Below are 25,373 nucleotides of genomic sequence, written 5' to 3' on the forward strand. Positions count from 1 at the left end.
CATTTGATGTTCTAGGGTTTCAGGATTGTTGATTCTCTGTTTGGCTTAGTTTTTCGGATCTTTGTTGTGGAGGGACGGCGTGGTGCTTCTGCCTAGACCGCCATCTTGCCGGAGTCCTCTCTAATCCTACAAATCTTATAGATAGAAATCACAATCCCAAACTGACAGATGAGGTAAAAGATTCATAGAGGCCAAGCTGTGCTCCTTTAAGAGGCAAGAAGTGAGACTCAAACCCAAGTTTGTCTAATTCCATAACCCATGCACTTTACACCATACTCCTCTGTATTTTATAATCAATACAAACAAGCCAATGAGTTTTTGTCTCCAGGGAGTTTTGATTTAAAGACAATTCTCATTGTGACAGTACTGCAAATGTAACAGCTCATTACAATTGCATAAAAGACTTCTTGTCAGCTTTACAATTTAGTGCTCATGGTGATAACGACTATGCTATCTGTGTGTGGTGTTTGTTTAACTAGTTTGGTTAAACTGAAAGGCCAAGGGTGATAACTTAATGTCATCTATCTCTGAGACAACTGTGAGAAGAAAAAAGAAAAACTGGTTCAAATACAAGTCCACATGAGTTAGGAGAAGTTAAATTACTTTCAAATATATTTACCACTCCAACTTGGATGAAGTAATCCCCAGAAGAACTGTTAGAAAAGAAACAATTTAACACCCAACTTCAGATGATAAGTTAATTCTTTTTTCTGTTTTAGAGCACACTTGGGAAAAGGGGGAAAAAAAAATCCATACATCCTCAAGCAACAAAGTAGTGGTTCGCGTTTCTGATCATTAGTACTTCCTGGAAAAATATGAAATCTCCACGTGGAACAACTGATGTTGTGCAAACTTCAGCATCATATTTAAAATACACTAAACTCAAATATAAAAGCTTCTATGCTCCCCGATTAAGCAGTCATGTATCTTATCTCAAAATCCAATTATGTGTAGCCTTCCGCTGGACTGATTGAGGAGAAAAACAAAGCTGAAGGAATTTCCTGTAATAAGAATAAACGGCAACTGTGTTGTCATAACAAGGGTAAAAAATAATTTTTTAATAGGTACTTTGATATTGTGGAAGATAAAAAAGTATTATTAGGCTTGCTTTGAGCATGATGGTGAAACTTTGTTTAAATTAGTAATTTCCTGGAAACTCTACTAACATAGGTGGCATTTGCACACAAAACATTTTGAATGTCAATACAGTGCTTAGCACAATGCCTTACACACAGTCCTCAATGAATAATTATTAAATAAATAAAATGATAAGTGAAAAATAATTAAATGAATATATCTTTTTTTCTTATTATTTAAAAAATACACTTCAGGCTATATGGTATCGTTCTGATGAATTCTTTCTTCCTTGGGGCATATTTTGAATGTTTTGCTCTTTTTTTGGTGGCAAAAGAGGCCCGTTTGTTTTGTTTTGTTTCTGAAGTTTGCACATATTGAACATCTGGATGTTGTAGCTTCAAAGTCAGTTGACACAGCAAGCCAATAGACATTATTTTTGCTCATAATCAAATGAGATGCATGATTGCCTTTTATCAAGCTTCTTAACTTGGTGAGTAGAATCAGTCTCTGATCAATAAATAACAAATCATCTATTTCATAAATCAGATCTGTCAAAGCAAAGCACTGTCTCGTGCTGGGTACACTCTCCTGTGCTTGCTCAGGCCTGGTAGCATCTGGTTAATAAAAAGGGCTTCTTCTACTTTTGACAGTTGTTTGGATATTCCATTTCAGCACTATTCAAGTTTGCTAACTATTTAGACTTACTACCTACTCTCCCTCTCTCTTCCTTCATCTGTAACTTTGAACAGAGACCCTCATATCATGTGAAGGAAAAGAAATGGAGTGGAGAGGAAGGATATCACATAAACATTCAATTGATGGTTTGTTACTTTTCAAGTTAAATCTTCCTTAAAATCACTGTATTCCATCTAGTTACATACTGTTTACTACCACTGAAATTTCATATCATGAATCAAATGGTAAAAACTTGTTAATCTATCTCATAATTGTCTTCCATTCATATTTATTTCCCTGTAAAAAATAATAATAGTAGTAGTAATATTAATAGCTAGCCTTTATCAATATGTTCTTTGCCAGTTACTATTCTTGACTCTCTATATTAAATTAAACCCCTAAATTTAAAAAAAAATTTTTGAAATAGGTATTATTACTCTCTCCTTTTGAAAGAATTTGAGAAACTGTAGTTAAATTACCTGTTCAAGCTCACATATGTAGTAAGTGTTAGAATCTGGAAAGTCTAACTCCAGCATTCACATCTCAAATCACTATCTCTGCAGAATAACTCTTTCTATCGACTTAGAGCAATCTGCCCTCTGACCCTTTTCAATCCAAATTCAATACTTCCTCCAATACCTAGATTATTTTCATGAAGAAGCAATCCCGTTCATTCTACATTTGTTCAATTCCTTTAGCCTCTATGGATACAATATACACTCAACTGTGTTTCAATTATGGATAACAGTGCAAAGAATGGGAATTCCAAAACACTTAACTGGACTCATGCGGAACCTGTATGTAGACCAAGAGGCAGTCATTCAAACAGAACAAGGGAATACTGCATGGTTTAAAAACAGGAAAGGTGTGCATTAGGATTGTAACCTTTCACCATACTTACTCAATCTATGTGCTGAACAAATAATCCGAGAAGCAGGTCTATATGAAGAAAAACACGGCATCAGGATTGGAGGAAAACTCATTAACAACCTGCAATACGCAAATGACACAACCTTACTCTATGAAAGCAAAGAGGACTTGAAGCACTTACTGATGAAGATCAAAGACTACAGCCTTCAGTATAGATTGCACCTCAACGTAAAGAAAATTAAAATTCTCTCAAATGGACCAATAAGCAACACCATGATAAATGAAGAAAACATTGAAGTTGTCAAGGATTTCATTTTACTTTGATCCAGTCAACGCCCATTGAAGTATCGGTCAAGAAGTCAAACAGTGTATTGCACTGGGCAAATCTGTTGCAAAAGACCTCTTTAAAAGTTAAAAAGCAAAGATATCATTTTGAGGACTAAGGTGCGCCTGACCCAAGCCATAGTATTTTCAATCACCTCATATGCATGCAAAAGCTGGACAATGAATAAGTAAGACCAAAGAAGAATTGATGCCTTTGAATTATGATGTTGATGAAGAATATTGAATATACCATGGACTGCCAGAAGAATGAACAAATCTGCCTTGGAAGAAATAAAGCCAGAATGCTCCTTAGAAATGCAGATGGAGAGACTACATCCCACGTACTTTAGACATGTTATCAGGAGGGACCAGACCCTGGATAAAGACATCATGCTTGGTAAAGTAGAGGGTCAGAGAAAAAGAGGAAGACCCTTAACGAGATGGATTGACACAGTGGCTGCAACAACGGTCTCGAGCATAGCAACAGTTTTGAGGATGTCAGAGGACCTGGCAATGTTTTGTTCTGTTGTACATAGGGTCCTATAAGTTGGAACCAACTTTATGGCACCAAACAACAACAGCTTCTTACTTGCTCTCTTGAACTGTTCTCTAGTTTATGAATGCACTGATTTTGGCATATTATGCTGTAATCTCTTTTTTGGCAAGAACTGCATTTATTAACTCCCTCTGTGACTCTACAGCACCTAATAGAGGCAATTCATGAAGTGTGTGATTAATAAGCATTTATGTGACTTTTGTATTTCCTATCACTGATATGAAAAGCCCTGCATATTATGAACAGTTTGGTTTGTCTAGGTGTGTTATTTCTGGAATACTTAACATTTTTTTTTCCTCCATATGCCAGACCTTTCAATTATATCTGGAGTAGAGTTACATTAATGAGTTATTAAATAAAACTATTTTAATAACATTAAGTCAATGGTTGAAAATGGAACTTGATGAAGCTCTCTATCCACATCACTAAATTTTCATTATTAAGAGTGTTGAGTATTATTCACTATGACAAAAGATGAGCTAATTTTTTCCTCCTTTTTCACTTCGATGAAGTCATTGCATACATTTTTAAGCCTCATTTAAACATATTACGAATCACAGTTGGATAATAGTTAGATATCTTGCTTCCCTGTCTTACTTATTTTTGACCACAAGCAAAACTCTTGCAAGATTGCAGAAGAGAAGGAGGGAATCTTATTTCTTTTTCCTCTGGGGTCTCCCTCTTTTGGTCTTGTTCTTTCTAGTACATTGCTATCCATTTAGTCCTTTGTTTTATTTCTCTCCCAAACCCTTGCTAATAGTACCTGCCTCCCAAAATTTGACTAACAAGCAGTGGGTTTGCTTTTTTGATTACTCTTATAGGAGGTAGCTTAAAGTGGCATTTAAGATCAAGGACTCGGATAAGACTGCTCATTCTGCTGTGTGACCTTGGGCAAGTTACTTACGCTTATTGTAACTCAGTTTCCTCCTCTTTAAAAATGATGATAGTAATACACACCTAGTAGGGTTGTGATAAGAATTAAATGAGCTAATATTTTTAAAAGGAGTTACACCACCACCTTTGCCTGAAGTACAATATAAATAAATAAATATATAAAAAGTAGCTACACGAGAACCTGGAACATTGTAAATGCTATAAAATTATTCACTAAATGAAGAAATCATGTTACATTTGTATTGAGAATTGATCCAAAGTCTTCTATACACTTACAAACTAAGCTTTGTAATACCACTACGAAGTGATCATATTGCTTTATATTTATTTCACAGTTGGTGATGAAGCATAAATCTAAGAGGGTGCTTAGAACAGATTTCAGGTTTTCTCTGTCATTCCTCTAAGCCAGCACTCTTAATACATAATTAAAGAGTTATTTTTTGGAGATATGGGGCAAATCTTTCATTGAGAGTGTTATCCTGTCTTTTACATCATCAAAAGAAGCAATTATAGTTGATAAGACTGTGTTTCTGTATTTTAGGGTGTTTGTTGCACAAGAATCTAGATTCATCCAATGTCCTTTTTGAGTACAGCACTCAGAGAGCTGTGAGATTAAACACCCAGTGTATCCTATGAACTCTGACAGGCTGTTAACTGCAGCTGGTACATGCCTCTTGTCTTGTTAGTTTTCTGATTTTGGAATCATTGGGACTGTCTGTCCTTTTTCTCTTGAATGCAATCCATCTTTGGAGACAACATAGCCCAACTATTCCCTACTACTCATTGTATTCTTAGAAGTTAATTTATTTCTTATTAAATGTGGCTTCTGCCTCATTCATTCCATTCATTGACTCTCCAAATAAAGTTACTTTAAGAAACATCATACACATGCGTAGATAGTCAAAAATGATAGTTTCACCCTCTAAGTCATAGAAGGGTTTGGGGTTTTTGTTCTTTTGTTTGTTGCATTTTTGTTTTTTTAGTTTGGAACACTTCAGAGTTAAAGCTGATCCCCAATGGCGTTCACATTGCAGTTTCACACAAATGGCTCGTGGCAGGTGCATATATATGCACTCTTTTCATCCAGTTTAATGTGCCAGAGCCCATTTTTCTTATCACTTATAGTGAGACTTTTCTACCGAGCCAATTTGTTCAGTATATGTTCATTTAGTCAGAGACTGAAATTTTCCCCACCGATTGTCTGGGTCAATGTTTTCCAAAGGACAGTCCTTGATTTGTTTATTTATTTATTGTACTCACCTCAACTCTAGTATACATTTGACATTTGATTTTTTAAAATAATATTTTATTGTGTTTTAGGTGAAAGTTTACACAGCAAATCAGATTTCCCTTTAACAATTTTTATACGATTGTTCTGTGCCATTGGTTACAATTTTTACAATGTGTCAGCATTGTCATCATTTCCATTCTGTTTGTTCTGTCTCCTTTGATCTAGCCTCCCTTTCCCTTTTTGCCTTCTCATCTTTGCTTTTGTGTAACTGTTGACAATTTGATCTCATATAGTTAATTGTTTAAGGGAGTACATTACTCACGGGTGATACTGTTTATTTTATAAGCCAATCTATTATTTGGCTGAACGGAGACCTGCAGATGTAGCTTAAGTTCCAAGCTCAAAGTGTATCTTAGGGTGGTAGTCTCGAGGGTTTACATTTGAAATTTTTTAAATATCTAATTAATCCCCATAAACTCTAGAGAACATTCTATTACATACTTTCAGGCTTTTTGTTTGTTTTGTTTATTTTCCTGTTTGTTTTTTAAGGCATGGTACCTTTGAAGTTTATAAAACTGGATTGTGTACATTAAAAAAAAAAAATGTAGAGGTCTAGAAGAGCCCTTGTGGTGCAGTGGTTAAGAGTTTGATTGCTAACCAAAAGGCTGGCAGTTTGAATCCACCAGCCGCTCCTTGGAAACCCTATGGGTAGTTCTACTCTGTCCTAGAGGGCAGCTATGAGTTGGAATCGACTCGACGGCAATGAGTTTTGGGTTAGAGGTCTACAATCCAGTGAAGATTCTAGAGTTTGGATTATGTTCTGAAAAGAATATAATCAGACTGATACATTTGGATTAGAACTAGAGGTCAAAGGATAGTATTAAATTTCCATTATTTATCATCCTTTATTTATTTTTTAAAAATATTTGGTCTTAACTGTTGCAACTTCTTTCCTTGGTATTTTGAAATTCCTTGCATATCCTTATTGCTGATTTTCTCCTCCCTACAGTCTCAAAGTTCACTGAATTTATTTTCTACTTTTATTGCTCTTAGTATAGAAAACTACCAGGCAGTTTAAAGAATAACTTAATAAATGCTGACATATTCATCACTAAGCTTTGGAAAATGTTAGTATTTGTCATATTTTCTCCAGATCTTCTTTTTAAGAGATAAATATAGACATATTTGAAGTCTACTATTTTCCTTATTTCTTCCTGTGAGAGAGCCATCATCTTGAATTTTGCATATAGCGTTTCCGTGTGTGTGTTTATACCTATAATATACAGTTGGGTAGCCATAAAACCTATATTATTGATTTGCATGTTTTGAAATTTAGATGAATTGTTTCATACTAAATGTATTATTTCATAACTTGATTTTGTTTTTCAACTGATTTATGAAATTTATCCATGTGAATATGTGCAGCTCTAATTGGCTCATTTTAATAGCTGCAGGGTATTCAATTATATGCTTTTACACAGTTTACTCATTCATTTTCCTACTGAGTAATAGGTGTTTCCAATTATAACCTTTAAAACAATGTTGCTATTAATGTGCTATTATTTGTGTTTCCTTTTAGAAATGCTGCACTTAATTTTTTCCAGGAGTCAGAATACTAGGTTGAAGTGTGTACTCCGGTTTTGCTGGATCTGGGCAAAATCCTCACTAACATGGCTCTGCACATTTACATGTCTACTCCTGAGTATGAACGTTTGTGTTTCTTCACATCCTTCCCATCTCACCTTTATTCTTTTCCAGCTGATTAGTATAATAGTGTCTTTTTTTTTTTTATTTCCATTTCTCTGATTATAAGAGAAGTTGACCATATCTGTGAAATGCCCTCAAATTCTTTGCCCATTTTTAAATTGGATTGTTTGTCTTTTGCTTTTGACTTTATATATTCTGGATATTATTCTCTTGTTGATTACATACTTTTCAAATATTTTCTCCCAGGCTACTTTTTTGTTTATGGTACATTAATAAATGTGACTTTCCTTATGCCATTGTGGTTTTACGTAGTTTTTTTTCCTTTGATTATTTCTGGCATTTGAGTTTTTTTGCAGAAATCCTTATATATTATAAGTTTAAAGAATATTGTAAATTGTTTTAATTTTACTGTTCACTTTATTAATAAAATCCAGTTTTCTTGTATGTTATATAGTACAGTTAATCAGATGATTCAGAATCATTTATTGCGCAGTTGATGGTTTTTCTATGATCTGTAATACCATGTTCATCATATATTTAAGTTTTCTATGTGCATAATTCTAGACTTTTTATTGAGTTCTACTGGTATATTCATCTATCTCAGAACAAATAGCATACTGTTTTAATTAGTAGCCCTTATTTATTTATTTTTAGCTACTTATAAAGGAATTTACCTCACCATATTATTATTATTGAAAATCTTCCCTGCTAGACTTTATTTTTGCTCTTTAACACAGAATTTAAGATTGGTTTGTAAAATTTTATGAAGTTGTTATAGAGATTTTGATTGAGATTTCACTAAATTTATAGACTAACTTGAACAAATGTAATTATCTTTAGAAAATTTTGTCTTTTCATCTACTGACTTGGCATATCTCTTCATACATTTAGGTCTTCTTTAATGCTCTACAATGTTGTACTTTTTTCCTATTAATTATTTTATTAATATATTTTTAGAAGTATGCCTAGATATTTTATTTGTTTTTTGTTATGAAAGTAGGGTTTTTTTTTCCCCCTACTACATTTCCTATGTATTTATTACTAGTGTAGGGATGTTATTGATTTATATTTATGGTCTCATTCATACCAATCTTGCCAAACTCACTTGTTAGATTTATTTATTTGTCTACACCTTCTCTTAGATTCTCTTGGTAAACAATCATTTCCACTGAAACAGCTTTTCCTTTTCTTTTCCAATTATCATACTTTTATTTCCCTTGTTGTTTTATTATTGAATAAACTTATTCTGATACAATGTTGTCTAGAAGTAATGATAATGAAATCTCCTTATCTTGCTCAGGATAACGTTTAAAATTTTATTAACGCTTGCAAGGAAATTTCTGGATTCTGCTTTAAAGTAGTGGTCTTTGAGAAGACGCTGGATGTTATTTTTCTGAGAATAGCCTCCTTTTGAGATTTGTTGTTGTTGTTGCTGATACAGTTTATGTATTTTGTGACTTTTTTAAACTAATTCTGTGAAGTTTATATTTCCTACAGTGCGCAGCCACGAAGTCAGCTTGGTCAGCTTTGTGATCAGCCAATGATTGGTCAGAGCTTTCCTTAACTGCTTGAACCAGTAAGTCTTCCATCTTTTGCTGAGGGGCTCTGTTTATTTGCTGGGGCTTACCTTCAACCCTGAGGAATTTTACAGCCTTGCCTTACTCTTCACTTTCTAGTTGGGCAGAGTCTCAAAGTCAGTCACAGGTGAGAGACTAGGACCCTCTCAGGTCTTTCCTGGGCACACACCCAGAACTGCATATATGCAGCCCCTCCTAAAAACTCCAGAAATATATCAGAATTTTTCAAAGTCTATGGGCATCTCATTCTCCAGATCTTCTTTTTAAGTTTTTGTCCGAACTCTTATTTACTGAACTAGAATCACAGCCTCAGACAGCTACAATGTTAAACAATTTTTATTGAATACTTGCACAAGTGCCTTGCTGATAGTTCCTTTCCTGCAGAGGGAGTACCAAGTCAGGTCAAATAATGACAATGCACTTCAAACTGGGCCAGGTCCAATAGCAACAATGTTCCGGGATGGACATTTCTAAAGTCCATCTGATCTGCCCCCTCCAACAGTTGCGTAGTTTCTGATTTTCACAGCTGCCATTTTTGTGAGGCGGCTAGAGTTTGAGTGTTGCAGAGCTGAGGAAGAGATGAAGTTACAATACTTTAAACCTTGTTGTTCTAAAAAAGACCAGCAGTCTTTCTTAAATAAGCACTCCACAGAGTGTTGCAAATCTTTGGCTAATTTCTAGAGTTTAAAGAAGTCAATCTTGATGTTTTTGCCAGTTTTTGTTGCTTTTTTGGAGACGTGAGATAATGGCGGAATTCTCTCCGCCATTTCAGAAATCCCACCTCCTAGCGCAGGGTCTTAATAACAGTAAAGATTTTGTTTATTTGAGCTAGCCTTATTGGGAATTCACTACATTAAAAAGTACTTGTTTAGAGAGAAACAATACTTATAAGATCATAATCACAGCCTTTAGCACACTTAGCTTGTAACTGGTATAAGTATATTCTAAATATAAATAGTTAAATACTAATGTGAAACAAATATGCCAAGATAAAAAAAAAAAAGCTACCAACCTTTTTTGAATATAATAAAGTTTGACTAACATGGATACTTAAGAACAGGTTATACTGGTATTCTTTAGGGTGAATGCCAATGAAGATCCAGGATACACTTAGAAGAAAATAAATGTCACCAACCACCTGAGGGAAATTATCCCCTTGATGTCAGGATTAGAATATCATAGCCCCATGAAGTGTTAAGAATAGATCTGGCTGTGTGTGGCACTTGTAACTACAAGCCCTTTTGAAAAAATATTCCTGAAGTTTTACACTGAGTCATGTGGTTTCACCTCACATAGTTCACTGGTTTGTAACAACAGCTACTGAGCAGTCCAGAGGACATCAGGAAGTAAGAAAACAATTTTCAGTGGAAATCACAAAGGAATTTTTTTTTTTTTTTTTTAGGACACAGAGTAAGATTTTACTAAGGTGGCTAGAATTCTGGTCGAATGCTATCATTTTTAGTATAACATTGGAATATTTTGTCAGAAGTAATGGTCAAAACAAAGGTATTAGTTGCTACAAAATTATTTTAAATATTATTTCTGCTACTACTGATTTTGCTACAGTGTAATGTGCGATAATTCTGGAAGGAAGGAGTCCGTTACATTTGTTAAAAACTTGCTTTCCCATCCACAACCAATTTATTTAAACAATTATTTCCTACATAAAATACTATTTTTCCATTTTTTTGGCTAGTCAGTAAGTAATAATATTGTCTAAATGTATATTTTTAAAGAGTTAAAACTCTAATTAAATCCAATATTTTTCTAAATGGTTACTTAATTGCAATTATTATATTTTTAAGGAAATAACACTTGCCTTCTGCATTTGTCAGCCACACCCTTCCCCCCTCCCTCCCACAAGGCCTCCTCACAAGCCAATCCTCTTCCACATGTTGCTGTAAAAAAAAATTAACATAGCAAGCTTACGAAAATACCTCACATGGGGAGGGTGCTGCCTGCAAAGAAACGCAGAAGCATGCATTATTTGTGTAAAAATATGGTAATCAAAATTGGAAGTAACCAAATAACTGGTCTTTATCCCACAGGTATGATTGTGCATCACTTTTGCTATAATTAAGTGTGAGTTGATTCTTTGGTTCTGAAATTTTTTTCTTTAATTATTTCAGAATCCTCTAATGATCTTCAAAACATTTGGAAGTAACTTTTAATTTCTGGAGCTTTCAAGAATTGATCATGTTCATGGAGTGACAAAATTACAGAAATTTGTAACTCAAGAGTTTTTACAGATCATGTAATCCATTTCACTAATTATATCTATGAGGTACTGCTGCCCAGAGAGCTTAGGAGACATGCCAATGATCACACAGTTCATGGCATTTTCAGGCTAAAACCCAGTTCTTCTTTTTTTCTAAAATGGTCAAATACATTCTGATAATAGTATATTTGATTTCCAAAGTAATAATATTTATTCATTTTCTTATTATTCATTGAGATTGAAAAAGCTGAAAGCTAAAGTATTTAAAGTATACTAATTCTGTTTATGAGGCTGTTGCTTGGAAATACTGGAAAGATCTTTATGAAATTGTGGTCAAAGAAGGTTTTCATATGGTTAAATACAAAAACAGACTGCATGATTACTGTAGATTATTTAAAGGATTAAAATGCTATCCAGACAACCTTTGGCTATTACCATGAGGTAGGTAGAATAATGGTCCCTCAGAGATGTCCACTCATTAATCCCTGAAACCTGTGCATATGTTACCTTACATGGCAAAGGAGGCTTTGCGGATGTGATTAAAGTTGAGAAACTTAAGATGGAGAGGTTATCTTGGATTGTCAAGTCGGTTCAATCTAATCACATGAGTCCTTGAAAGTGATAACTTTTCCCAGCTGTAGAGAGCCAGACATACGGCAACACGAGAAAGACACAACCCGACATTGCTGGCTTTGATGATGGAGGAAGGGGCCACACATCAAGGAATACATGTGAACTCATGAAGCTCTAAAAGACCAGGGAACAGACTCTCCTCTAGAGGCTCTTGAAAGAAACACAGCCCTGCTGACACTTGTATCTTAAATTGGTAAGATCCATGTAGAACTTCTGACCTATAAAACTATAAGATAATAAATCTGTGTTGTTTTAACCTAAACATTTACAGTGACTTGTTACAGAAGCAATGTAAAACTAATTTAAAAAACCAAACCCGTTGCCATTGAGTTGATTCCAACTCATAGCGACCCTATAGGACAGAGCAGAACTGCCCCATAGCGTTTCCAAGGAGTGCCCGGTGGATTGGAACTGCCAACGTTTTGGTTAGCAGCCGTAGCACTTAACCACTACACCACCGGGATTTCTATAAAACTAATACATACCATGAATCCTCATTTTATCAACACTACAGGCACACAGATTTATTGCATGTATGCTAGGTTTAATTCTATTTATCATTTGAGAAATACCAAACCAAAGCCAAACCCGGTGCCATCGAGTTGATTCTTACTCATAGCGACCCTACGGGACAGAGTAGAACTGCCTCATCGGGTTTCCAAGGAGCAGCTGGTGGATTCGAACTGCCAACCTTTTGGCTAGCAGCTCTTAACCACTGCACCACCAGGGCTCCCATTGAGAAATAGTCATTTGAAATTTAATTTTGAATTAATACAGAAATGGAAAAAATGTGAGTACAGTAGGTTCAGGTATAATTTACAAATCTTTTAAAATGGAAACAAACAAAAAACCAATCCATACAACATGAGGTGAGAATAGAACTAATAATATAAACATATATGATTATCCCCCTTTCTGCCTGTATTAGTGTCCTAGGGCTGCCATAACAAATTACCACAAACTGGGCAACTTAACACAACGGAAATTTATTCTCTCACAGTTTCTGAAGTCCAAAGTTAAGGGATCAGCAGGACCATGCTCTCTCTGAGGACTCTAGGAAAGAATCCCTCCTGGCCTGTTCCAGTTTCTGGTGGCCCCAGGTGTTCCTTGGCTTGTAGTATAGCTCCAATCTCTGCCTCCGTCCTCGTATGACTCTTCTTGTGTCTATAAGGACACCAGTCATTGGATGTAAGACCTACCCTAGTTCAGTATGACCTTATCTTATTTTAACAAAGTATATCTGCAAATAACCTATTTCCAAATAAGGCCACTTTCTGAGGTTCTGGGTGGACATGAATTTTAGGGGCGACACTATTCAACCTAGTACACTGCCCTATTCCAGGTTTTTACAGAAAGTTTTGATGAGCTAGGATCAAAAGCAGTGAAAGCTTATTGAAGAAATCTTTGGTCTGCTGTAGAGACCATGGAATGCTCTTGGCTCCATTTTCTGCAGGCCTCTAACACAGGGAGAGCCACACATGTTTTTCTCTGAACTCCCGACTTAGAGTGGGCTCTACAGTCAAATCTACATTCTTGGCCTTTAAGAGGAGACATTTCCAGATGTTTGAGTATGTGAATCATTTGTTAATTTAAAGGCTAATTTGTGCATTTTAGAATAAAATATTCACATTTTAGTGAAAACTCGTATCTTTCCATGAAGATGTACAAAAAGAAGGTATAAAAGATATGAATTTTGCCAAATCTTCTCACTTGAGGTCTCTCTTGTTTAACAAGGGGAATGAACACTGCACAGCTATATTGACTCATGCTCTGACTGGATAGTAGTATGGCACTTTAGGTTGACATATTGGCCTCCTTCGGTCTCTTTTGATCTATTTTTCCTCCTTTCTTGTAACCTTTATGAACAGTTGAATGATGTGTAGAAATTGAGTTCATCCCAAAATCAATGCCTTTGAGTATGCTATGTGATCTCTCAAATATCATATAAAAAGGGGAACTCTAAGAGCATCATTACCACCACAGCTGTATATATTCTATTTAAAAGTATTTAGATTGGATTTCATTTTTATTGCAAATTTGAAGACAGCTAAAAAGCTATGATTCATCCTATCAACCTGCCAATTATTACAGAAATGAGACAGTTTGCACTGCTTTTTTCCAATATCTACAATAATACTTTACACACACACGTGCCATTTTTCACCAAGGGATCTCAGAGCACTTTATAAATATTTATTTCCATATCTCATTTTCTGTCCAGTAACTTTAACATTTGTAAACAGATGGTAAAACTGAGACATTATTTTAATATTAAGATTGCATAGTGAGTTGGTGGCTGGGCTGAAACATGAAATGACTCAATACTTACATTTAAAGTGACCCCTATATTCACTGATAAGTTCTAGAGATGTTTTGTAAGAAAGAAATGTGTTTTAAAGATGTGGTTGCTTATTTTTAAATTGTTTTTCTCCTTTTCTTCTCTTTACAGTGGAGAGATGGAGTAGGCACTACAACAAACTTTACCTACCTGAAAAAACTGGGCAACAGGAGTATGGGTGACATTTCAACTAAAATGGGGAGAGGTATGAGCAATTTGAAAGAGCTAGCTTTGCATTCTTTTAGTAAAAATGACTGCTTTTCTTCCAGAACCCTCTCCAGCATCCTTCACATCTTCTATGCTTCAAAGTCTGAAACGTGGGTACAAGATAATGCAATCACAGTGTACATGTTCAGTGACCATGGTTATATAAGTTCTGGTATTTAACTTTATGCCTTCAGAGAAATTGGAAGTTCAGGTCTGTTCAACCACAAAAAAGTGTTCAGTCAGATATATTTCTGTTTTTGAACTGCTGCTGAATTCTATACATCAAATGAAACGTCAATTGAGATATTTCGTAGACAGAAAGTTTGAAATGGTCATGATATATTGACCAGCTTTCCTGGGAACTTATTCAGCACCTAACTTCAAATTCACATGTTTTGATGTGTTCCTTTGGCTTCCTCAACAGGGAGGCCCTATTAATGCCTGGGGCAAAAGATGTTGACTAGAAGAAGAAAACAACTCTGGTTCTTTCTGCACATTCTAGGTTTGTTTTTATTTGTTTGTTTTGTTTTGGTTGTAAATAAATGCCTCTTTGGCATTATTGGTTCCAGTTCAGTTTGGTAATGTTGCTATGATTAGCAGACTTATCTGAGTTTTAAAATGAAATCCTTCAGTTCTCACATTTTGTAGTTTTCCATCTTATTGAAGGTTAATTCTCTTGGTTTCTCTTATCCAAATTTTGAATCTTAGGGAAACTGTTCCTTAAAAGAATTGGTTTAGCATATATTTACTTTCTATTTATACACTTTATTGAGCGCCTTCTGTTTCTTGACATTGAAGATGACTAGAGCACTGTTTTGTGTTCTGAATTTCCTTGAAATAATCACTTATTTATTACTAGAAAGAAAGATGAGGCTAAGGAGTGAAATAAGTGGTATTGTCTTCAAACTTATTTCTTAAAATAATTAGTAAGATTATTGTTACCCAAGATGATAGCTTAGTCAGACATACCATGCTGTCCCCAAGTGAAACAGATACAGATGACAACCCTGGAACCCTGAGCATCAAATGGAAGGATACAGAATTGGATCAAACACTGACGGGAATAAGAAATGAAACGAAAACAGTGAACAAGAAGACATACAGAGTGGAGGTTCCCTGGCAGCTGGCCTGGCACAGCATGGCCATCTTTAGACAAAGCCAGCAGCAATCCCAGGTGAGGAGCACAGAAAGGCAACTTCACAGAATGCCCAGCAGAAGATATAGAAACTGCACAGACATACCTGGAGTGAAGCAAGGTGAGCAGCCCATAAACCGGATCTAAAGAGGGAAAGTACAGGAAGGACAATGAGAGCTCCAGGGATCCTGGGTGTCTACAGAGCAGGGAGGGAGCCAGGATTCAGTGACAGAACTACCGACCAGTGGCGATCCCTGACCGTTAGGGTGAATAGCCCATATGGAGTAATAGGTTTATAGTTTCAGCAAGAGGTCCCCCACCCAACCAGACTACGAACAGCCTACCCTGTCCTCACACTTGGTCAGGGCCAAGTTCTGACTGCTGGCTGCAACCAACAGGAAGTGCTGAGGAACCCATGCCTAGTGACTAGAGGAGCACGCTATCCCTCCCCCACCCTCCTAGTGATTAGCAGCACAAATGCCCCACACTCCTGCTGCCCACCCATCTGGGGACCACAGTACAAGCTCCTCTTTACCCCCAACCTGTCCCATCCACCACCCCACCAGCACTCTGCCAACTCAACAAATGACAGTAAGTGCTTCCATGCCAACAGTTGCCCACAAAACCCCCCACCCATCACCGTATCCACCTTGCAAGGGCAGTGAAAACCCTGCACTCCTGGTCACCTGCCACACCCCCACCTGCTGCCTCGCCCTTCCGGCGAGGGCAGTGAGTGCCCCGCGCACTCCCAGTCACCCACCACACACCATTACCTGCTGCCACACCCACTCAGAGAGCAACAATTGAGTACCCCCATGCTCCCGGTCATCTGCCATATCCCCACCTTCCCCCCTGCCCACCTGGCAAGTGGCAGAGAGTGTTTCCATCCCAGGTCGCCTACCATACCCACCCCGCCCACCACCCTGTCCACCCGGTGAGCGCCCTTGTGCACTTCTGCGCCACCACTGGACCAATGACAGGTGGCAGCTTCCACCTGCCCAGCCCACTTTCAGCCATCCAATATGCCCAGTGATCAGCAACATACACTCGTTCTGTCCGCGGCTGCCCAAAGAGCAGGGAAACTGGAGGGATGGAAACTGGGAAGCAGGGTAGAAATAGGGAGAGTTCTGATACATAGTGGGGATAGCAGCCAATGTCAGGGAATGATTTGTGTATGAACTGTTGAATGGGAAATTAATTTGCTGTGTAAACTTTCACCTAAAACACAATAATAAATAAATAAATTGGTAAGCCAGAATCTAGAGTTTCTTTTTCTTGTATGTGTGGAAAATTTCTCTCTTAAAGAATATGAAGTAGGTGTAAGTACAAAGAATATTTTATACTTATTAAAATGGTCTAATCTGAAATGGGTATATGTCACAGAAAGTTATGGAAGAGGTGCTAGGACATTTTGTAATGGTTTAGTCACCAAACATATGGCGTTTTACTTGTCTCCTCTACTGTCTACAGCACAAGTTAATATTTTATGGGGTTCTAGCAAACTAATGGGCAAGATTTCAAGGAATGGTACAAGTGTGAGTACCCAAATACTTTCATTACCAAAACTGGAAAAGTTACTGAAAGTGAAGGGTTTTACAGCGATGGAAATGAAGCAATCCAAATTCCCTGTTAGATATTAATCTAAGGAGAATTACAACTAACAAAATAAGTAAATCAAATTATCATGCTTATTATCTTGTGTTAAATTGTGAAAACACACCTTGGAAAATAAAACTACCCTATTTACCAGAATTTCTTTCATCATTATGATGATTTCATTATAAATATGTTTTCACTTACACGAGGTTAAATGCCACTGGCCAAGGTATGTAACTAAACTGTTAGCTTTTAATTTTATGTCTCAATATGCCTTTGAAAATGTAGCTTGAAATCCAGAATTCTTTCTTTCTCAGTTGTCTTTTAAAATAGTGAAGTAAATGCATGAATCCACAGAAAAGCCTTTACAAGATGCTATTAGTAGTCATTAAATTCATAAATAATGCTTATGTTTTATTAACCATTTGGTCACCATGGAAATAAATTTAATCATTTAAGCATTTATCTTGTTCAGAAAAAAAAAAAAATTACATTCCCAACTCTATAAAAGCTTATGGTAAAAAGGTACATGTTCCTGATGACCACTAGGAAAAAAAAAAAGAAAAATTTTGAGAAGGTGGATATTATTTGCATGATTCCAGTAAAATAATCTCAATGATCTAGAAATTTCACGTAAAGAAAGTTTTTTTTTTTAAGGTTTAAATCAGCTGTGCAATTATATCAATTCTCAACTTCATTTGATGACATCATTCTCACTTTGTAACTAAAAATATTGTTATTCTAATAGAAAATGGCAACATAGGGCAATGTTATGATTGCTGTGGTGGTCTTCATTATAGGCTTCCAGGAGTGGATAACTAAGTTTGATATTTAACTTATAAGAGACTTCAGGCTAAAATTTCAGAGATCTTTCACTTTATGACTGAAGATAGATGCCTACTCCAGAAATATGTATATTTATACATATGCTTAGAATTTTCTCTTACTCTTAAAAATCCGTTAATCAGATTGAATATTTTTACATTTGTGTATCAGTGAATTTAAAACGTGTCCGTATATGTTTAGAGTGAGCTATTTGTAAATAAAATAAAAAGGAAAAAAATCTTGGCTTTGTCTACTAAGAACATTGCAGTGGTTTTGTCAAGCCTTTGGGAAGGCTCTTTTCACAGTAACAAAACTGCCACATTTTCTGTCCTGTTTTGCTTAGGAAAAACTATGTTGGAGGAGGACTAATATGCAGATTTTTCAATGCCGAATCATTCTCTTATTGTTTTCGTGAATCTTTCAAAGTGGGTTCTAATCCAATATTAGTGTTCTTATCATCCTAGAAAAAATTTGAGCATTCTCAATCCCACTATCCAGTTCTGTAAACATGATCTTTAAAACTGTATTGCTCTTCAAGCCTTGAGCTTAAACTAACCCCTGAGGTTACCTTGTAGCTAAATAACAAATTGGCTCAAAAAATAGTATCACCTGTAAGTACTGTGCTCCTTTAAAAACATCACCTATATGAGACCAAACAGTCAACAATTACTTTAAAACAAAGATGAGAATGTAAGTGGGCAGGGAAACTAGATTAATGGAACCAGAACAGAAAAATGGGAATGTTCATGCATTGTAAAGAATGTAAACAATGTCACTGAACAATTTGTGTATAAATTGTTGAATGAGAACCTAAACTTCTGTGTCAACCTTCACAGAAAATGCAATAAAATATTATTTAAAAAAATTTTAAACTGTATTACACTTAATAAAGTTTACAAGAACTCATTTTCCGAAGAACATTAAACATATACCATATTACTGGTGATCTATTCATTTTCAGTTTTATTTTAACCTTTCTATTTGGCCAAAAGCTTCAATTTCTAATCTGCTTGCATTTTCATTTTGTGATTGAGAAATTAGGCTCATATGTACCACTCGTCTGTCAGTTTGCCATACTGCGGTGGATTGCATGTTGCTGTCATGCTGGAAGCTATGCTATCAGTATTTCAAATACCAGCAAAGTCACCAATAGTGGGCAGGTTTCAGTGGAGCTTCCAGATTAAGACAGACTACAAAAAAGGACCTGGCGGTCTATTTCTGAAAAAATTAGCTAGTGAAAACCTTATGAATAGCTGTGGAACATTGTCTGATACAGTGCCAGAAGATGCGCCCCTCAGGTTGGAAGGCACTCAAAACATGACTGGGGAAGAGCTGCCTCCTTAGAGCAGAGATGACCTTAAGGATGTGGATGGAGTAAAGCTTTCAGGTCCCTCATTTGCTGATGAATGAAGCATGACTCAAAATGAGAAGAAACAGCTGCAAACATCCATTAATAATTGGAACATGGAATGTACAAAGTATGAATCTAGGAAAATTAGAAGTTGTCAAAAATTAAATGGAAAGTTTGAAGATAAATATCCTAGGCATTAGTGAGCTGAAATGGACTGGTGTTGGCCATTTTGGACAATCTTATGGTCTACTATGCTGGAAATGACAGATTGAAGAGGAAAGGGGTTCTACATCCTACTTTGGTGAGTAGCATCTGGGGTCTTAAAAGCTTGTAAGCGGCCATCTAAGATATATCTAATGATCCCACCCCCTCTGAATCTAAGAAGAATGAAGAAAACCAAAGACACAAAGGAAATATTAGTCCAAAGGACTAATATATCACAACTACCACAGCCTCCACCAAACTGAGTCCAGCACAACTAGATGGTGCCCGGCTACCAACACTGACTGCTTTGACAGGGATCACAATAGAAGGTCCTGGACAGAGCTGGAAAAAAATGTAAAACAAAATTCAAACTCACACACACACAAAAAAAACAGACTTACTGGTCTGGCAGAGACTGGAGAAACCCCAAGAGTATAGCCCCCAGACACTCTTTCATCTCAGTGCTGAATTCACTCCTGAGGTTCACCTTTTGGCCAAAGATTAGACAGGCCTATAAAGCAAACAATTACACACGTAGTTCAATCACATATACGCGACTAAATGGGCACATCAGCCCAGGAGCAAAGATGAGAAGGCAGGAGGGGACAAGAAAGCTGGATGAATGGAAATGAGGAATTCAAGGTCGAGAAGGGGAGTGTTGACACGTTGTGGGGTTGGCAACCAATGTCACAAAACAATATGTGTATTAATTGTTTAATGAGAAACTAATTTTCTCTCTGAACTTTCACCTAAAGCATAATAAAAAAAAGTGAAATGGAACACATAAAAATCAATATCCTAGGCATTAATAAGCTGAAATGGACTGGTATTGGCCATTTTGAATCAGACAATCATATTGTCTACTATGCCAGGAATGAAAACTTGAAGAGGAATGGCATCTCATTCATAATCAAAAAGAACATTTCAAGATCTATCTTGAAGTACAACACTGTCAGTGATAGAATAATATTCATACACCTACAAGTAAGACCAGTTAATACAACTATTATTCAAATTTACGCACCAACCACTAATGACAAAGTTGAAGAAATTGAAGATTTTTACCAAACTCTGCAGTCTGAAATTGATCAAACATGCAATCAAGATGCATTGATAATTACTGGTAATTGGAATGTGAAAGTCTGAAACAAAGTAGAAAGATCAGTAGTTGAAAAATATGGCTTTGGTGATAGAAACGATGCCAGGGTCACATGATAGAATTTTGTAAGACCAACAACTTATTTATTACAAATACCTTTTTACAACATAAACAGTGACTATACACATGGACCTTGCCAGGTGCAATATACTGGAATCAAATCAACTACATCTGTGGAAAGATACAATGGAGAAGCTCAATATCATCAGTCAGAACAAGGCCAGGGACCAACTGTGGAACAGAGCATCAATTGCTCATATGTAAGTTCAAGTTGAAGCTGAAGAAAATTAAAACAAATCCACGACAACCAAAATACGACCTTGAATATATACCACCTGAATTCAGAGACCATCTCAAGAATATATTTGACCCATTGAACATTCATGACTGAAGACCAGACAAGCTGTCAGATCACACCAAGGACATCACACATGAAGAGAGCAAGAAGTCATTAAAAAGACAGGAAAGAAAGAAAAGACCAAAATAGATGTCAGAAGAGACTCTGAAAATTGCTCTTGAATGTAGAACAGCTACAGCGAATGGAAGAAATGATGAAGTAAGCATTTAGCAGAATACTTCAAAGGGTGGCTTGAGAAGACAAAGTATTATAATGAAATGTGCGAAGACCTGGAGTTAGAAACCCAAAAGGGAAGAATACACTCAGCATTTCTCAAGCTGAAAGATCAAGCCTCAAGTTGCAATATTGAAGGATTCTACGGGCAAAATATTGAAGGACACAGGAAGCATCAAAAGAAGATGGAAGGAATGTACAGAGTCACTGTACCAAAAAGAATTGGTTGAAGTTCAGCCATTTCAGGAGGTAGCATATGATCAAGAACCAATAATACTGAAGGAAGAAGTCCAAACTGCACTGAAGCCATTGGTGAAAAACAAGGCTCCAGGAATTGATGGAATACCAATTGAGATGTTTTAACTAAGGGATGGAGCACTGGAGGAAAATGGAGAAAATAATAATCAACTTATAAGGCTGTCATGATAATTGAATGAAATATTAGTGTCATTTTTGACAAAAAATAAGTATCATCCAAAGTAAACAATAAGCATTGAATAAAATATAATTAAAATTATTATAAAAATAAATACAGTATGCGATATCTACTTCCAGGAAGATGGAGTTGAAATGCTTTTCTCTATTCATCCCACTAAGTACAGCTAAAAAGTCTGCACATTATGTGTATGAAATAAACAAGAAGACTCTGAAAAGTAAAGAGAAGAAAGTAGACAAACTTAGGACCTCAGGGTCCAAGAAACAAGACGGTCAAACACTAACAGACACATTAAAAAAAAAGCCTCAACGAAAGTTTGCTCTTTCTAGCCAAAGCACCAGGAAATGGGCTGCCTAGCAAGGCAGAATACTTTTAGACAATAATCGCTCTGTTCTAAACAACACAGACAAAAACTGTGCCTCCAGCCCCACCCATACCAGCAAAGGCCAGCTGAGGTACTGAGCCAAATAAGGAGCCAGAGCTTTCATCTCTGCTGAATGTCAGTGAGCCCTACCATGATGTCAGGGAGATCACATGGAGAGCCTGGACTTTAAATCTACCTACCGGTAATGAGATTCCTCTCTCCTTACCTGGTGGGGTGGTATCAGGCAAGACTTAGAGGAGATTTAGGCTTTCACCGCTGCCCATCAGTAACAAGGTCAATCTCTCCCCTCCCAGCTGTGATGTCTGTGAAGGAAAAGAAATGAGGTACTCCTACTCCTCCCAGCCTGGAGGTTTCAGAGTAGGCTGTCAGGGGAGCCAAAACTCCTATGCCCACCCCGTAATAACAAGGAGCACCTCTTTGGGTGTCAATGAAGTCCAAGTGGGGAATTTGGACCTCTACTTCCACCTGGCAGCAAAACAAAACAAACAAAAAAAGGCACGCACTCCCTTCTCCTGTTGGAGTGCTTTCAGAAGAATCAAGCTAAAATTGAAGGTTTGAATAAGATCTAGAGTCTCATAAAATAAATCTCAAAATGTTCAGGTTCCAATAAAAAAATCACCTGTCATACCAAGAAACATGAAGTTCTCAAACTAAATGAAAAAAACAAACAAAACAGAACAAAAACATCTAATATATCCCAATGCCAGGATGGCAAACATGATAGATGATATGACAAAGATTTTAAAGTAGCCATCATAAAAATGCTTCAATAAACATTTACAAACATGCTTGAGATAACAAAATAGGAAGTCTCAGCAAAGAAATGGAAAGTCTTAGAAAAGTAATAAAATATATAAAAAAGACCCAAATAGAAAATTTAGAACTAAAAAATATATTAACCGAGTTAAAAAAAAACTCAGTGATGGGCTCAAGAACAAAATGAAGGGACAAAAGAAAAAATATCACTGAACTGGAAGATACAGCAATAGAAATAAAACAATCTGAACAACAGAGAGAAAATAGACAAACAGAATAAACCCAAAGAAATCCACACCGAAATCTGAAAACCAAAGATAAATAAAAAAATCTTGAAAATAGTGAGAAATGACACCTTATTCATAGGGGGAAAAAATTCCATGACAGTAAATTTCTTACAGAAATCATGAATGTCAGAAGGAAGTTGTGGAACATTTTTCAAGTTCCAAAAGAAAAGAACTGTCAACCTAGAATATGCAGTGAAAATATCCTGATACGGATATGAGGAGGAAATCAAGACAGTCTCAGATGAAAGAAAACTAAGATAACCTATTGCAAAAAAAACATACCATAATGGATGGCTAAAGAAAGTTCTCTACACAAAAATAAAACAACAATAGAAGGAACTTTGGAACTTCAGGAAGGAAGAAAGAGCATGGTAAATGCAATAGACTTTTCTTCCCTTGACTTTTCTAAATTATGTTTAATGATTGAAGCAAACATTATAACGTTGCCTGATGTTGTTCTAAACAGATATAGAGGAAATACCTAAGATAATTGTATTATAAATGAGGGTGGCTAAAGGGACATAAAGGAAGGTAAGATTCCTACACTTCATTTGTACTGGTAAAATGATAACACCATAAAAACCAAAAAAAAAAAACAAAACAAAACAAACCCATTGCCATCTCGTCAATTCCAACTCAAAGCAACCCTATAGGACAGAGTAGAACTGTCCCATAGGGTTTCCAAGGAGCAGCTGGTGGATTCAAACTGCTGACCTTTTGGTTAGCAGCCGAACTCTTAACCACTGCACCACCAGGGCTCCGATGACACCATAGACTGTGATAAATTATATATATATATACCTAGAACTACCATTAAAAATGTTATACAAAGATGTGCTCTTGAAATACTAGATATAAATCAAAGTTGAATTCTAAGAATTTTCAAGTGACCCACAGGAAGTCAGGGGGAAAAAATAAAGAAACAGAAATATTATTACAATATTACTTATGGGTTTATATTTTCACCCTAAGATTGAAATCAAGACAAGGATGTCTGCTCTAACCACTCATATTCAATATAGTCCTAGAAATTCTAGCAACTGTCTTAACATAAGAAAATAAAATAAAAGGTATATAGATTGAAAAGGAAGAACTAAAACTGTCCCTATTTGCCAATCTCATGGTTGTCTTCATAGAAAATTCAAATTTAATCTACAAAAAATAATCCTAAAACTAATAAATGAGTTTAGCAAGGTTGCAGGATTTAGGATAAACATATAAAAGTCAATTGTATTTCTATTTACTAACATTGATTATGTGGATATTAAAATTAGAAATACAATGCCATGTATAATCTCTCAAAAACTAAAATTTTTAGGAGGAAAATTAACAGAACATTCAGAATGTGTATGCTGAAAACTACAAAATACTTATGAAAGAAATCAAAAAGCACCTGAGTAAATTGAGAGACATACTGTGTTTGTGGTTTGGAAGACTCAACATTGTCAAAATGTTAATTTGTCTCAAACTGATATCAAAATCCTAGAAGATTTTTTCCAATGTAGACACAATCATTCTAAGATATATATGGAAAGGTAAAAGAAATACAATAGTGACCATAATGTTGAAAAAAAAGAATAAAAGGAATCAGCCTAATAATATTAAGACTAATTACATAACCACAGCAATCAGGACTGTGTGATATTGGCAGAAGGACAGATGCATTGATCAGTGAAGCAGAATAGAGAACTCAGACAAATATATCTAATTTTTGATGAAGATGCAAATACAATTCAATGGAGGAATGACAGACTTTTTAATAAATGGTGCTAGAGCATTGTACACCTGTAAGTTAAAAAAAAAAAAAAGAGAGAGAGAGAAGAACCTTGACTTAAGTCTCACATCTTATACAAAAATTAACTCAAAATGGATCATGGACTTAGATGTAAAATGTAAAACTATATTTAAAAAATATATAGGTAAAATTCTTCAGCATCTAGGGCTAGGAGAAAAATTCTTAGAGATGACACCAAAAGCAAAATTCAGAAAGGGAAAATTGATAAACTGAACTTCATTAAAATTAAAAAATTTTGATATGTAAGAGATGATGCTAAGATGATGAAAAGACAAGCTACGGACTAGGAGAAAAGTATTTGCAAGTATTCGCTGTCAAAAGGCTAGGTCTAGAATATATAAAAGAACTCTCAAAAATCAGACAATCCAATTAGAAAAAAAAACAGATAAAAGATATGAATAGGCATTTGACCAAAGAAGTCATATTAATTTCCTTGGACCATTGTAAAAAAGTACCAGAAATTGAGTTGCTAGTAAGGACAGTGTGGCTTATAAGACAGAGTGGCTTATAAGTACAGAAATGTACTGTCTTACAGTTCTGGAAGTCAGTAGTTCAAATCCAGGGTC

This window comes from Trichechus manatus, unplaced genomic scaffold, assembly GCF_000243295.1.
Source record: "Trichechus manatus latirostris isolate Lorelei unplaced genomic scaffold, TriManLat1.0 scaffold00003, whole genome shotgun sequence".
In the NCBI taxonomy this organism is placed as follows: domain Eukaryota; kingdom Metazoa; phylum Chordata; class Mammalia; order Sirenia; family Trichechidae; genus Trichechus; species Trichechus manatus.